A 1,668-nucleotide genomic window follows, 5' to 3' on the forward strand; every position below is an offset into this window, starting at 1 on the left:
TCCCACTTCAGGCACAGCTCCTTGTGACTCTGGGCAAGTCACTTAACCCTCCATTGCCCCAGGTACAAATAAGTACCTGTATATGTAAGCCACATTGAGCCTGCCATGAGTGGGAAAGCGCGGGGTACAAATGTAACTAAAAAAAAAAGAGTTCTTTGCTTAAATGTCTGATAGCCATATGCTCCATATCATTGGGATCTCATATATATTGCAAAATAAATATTATTCATTCATTTCCAATATTTTTCTTTTTTTTTTTTTAATATACCAACAGATCTCGAACATGGAAACTGTAAAGAGAGAGAATAAGACATCCGCTACAGGATTCGTCATTTTGGGCTTCTCTAACCAGTCTCACCTGCATGTCTTCATTTATGCAATAAGTTTACCAGCCTATGTTATCTCTATTCTGGGAAATGTTGGGTTCTTAATATTAATGTTCTCTGACCATCATCTCCACAAACCCATGTACTTCTTCCTCAGCAACTTGTCCTTTGTAGATATTTGGAGCACAACAGTCACTGTTTCTACAATGCTCCAAAGCCTTTTCAAAGGGAAAACCTTTATTTCCTTTTCTTTATGTATGACACAGCTTTACCTGTTCCTTATTGCTATAAGCACAGAATTCTGGCTTCTCACAGCCATGGCTTATGATCGTTTTGCAGCAATATGTAAACCTCTACATTACCCGCTCCTCATGAACAAAAGGAACTGCGTTTTACTTGCAGCTTCCTCCTGGATAACTGGTTTTGTGGATATGATTCCTATAGTAGATTTGATATCCCATTAATCCTTTTGTGGCTCTAATGAGATTAACCATTTCTATTGTGACCCCAATGCACTGCTAAAACTCTCCTGCAGTGATACACACAACTTTGAAATACTACAGCCTGCTGAAGGGGTTTTTGTGGCTATCACCCCCTTTCTATTTACCCTTTCATCCTATGCCTTTATCATTTCCAACATACTGAAAATCACCTCTTCTGAAGGAAGACGCAAGGCCTTTTCTACCTGCTCCTCCCACCTCTCGATTGTTGTTCTGTTTTATGGCACTATTATATGTATCTACATGAGCCCAAGTTCAATGCTTTCACCAGAGCAAGATAAAATGTTTGCCCTTCTTTACACAGTATTCATTCCTATGCTAAACCCCTTAATTTATAGCATGAGAAATAAGGAAGTAAAAAATGCACTGAAAATTTTCATCTTCAAAAAACAATATGAATAGTAACAAAATAGTATCATTGTTATCTGAAACTTCACCAGGAATCAATAATCTTGATTTTTTCTGTTACTATAAAGTTAACAAATGTTAAAGATTCCTTGTATTATTGCTCTATTTATTATTATTAAATCATTGATCATGACGAAGGCAGCTAGATGTACTATTGCACTCATTTTCAGATATCTACTATAATAAATTGCAATCCAGTGTTCTGAAGCTGACTGCCAGGAAGTTGAAGCCCGGTTCGTAATGTCTGAAGCCTTCCGGTGACGTCACTGTGTTGCCTGGGAAACGGCGACGCATCTCAAGCACGGGTGCAACGAATTCGCACCACCATCTCCATCCCCTCCCAGTTCAGCAGTCGCCCTCCCCCCACCCAGTGTGGCAGCAATCTCCACTTACTAGCTTCACCTAGATCATCATACATAAGGTCAACAGTTCTC

General features: G+C 39.2%; 1 pseudogene; it reads left to right on the forward strand.

Moving 5' to 3' along the window:
• The first annotated feature begins 283 nt into the window (after positions 1-283).
• Positions 284-1,228, forward strand: LOC115458210 (annotated as a pseudogene).
• Positions 1,229-1,668: the final 440 nt, after the last annotated feature.

Source organism: Microcaecilia unicolor, chromosome 14, assembly GCF_901765095.1.
Source record: "Microcaecilia unicolor chromosome 14, aMicUni1.1, whole genome shotgun sequence".
NCBI lineage: Eukaryota > Metazoa > Chordata > Amphibia > Gymnophiona > Siphonopidae > Microcaecilia > Microcaecilia unicolor.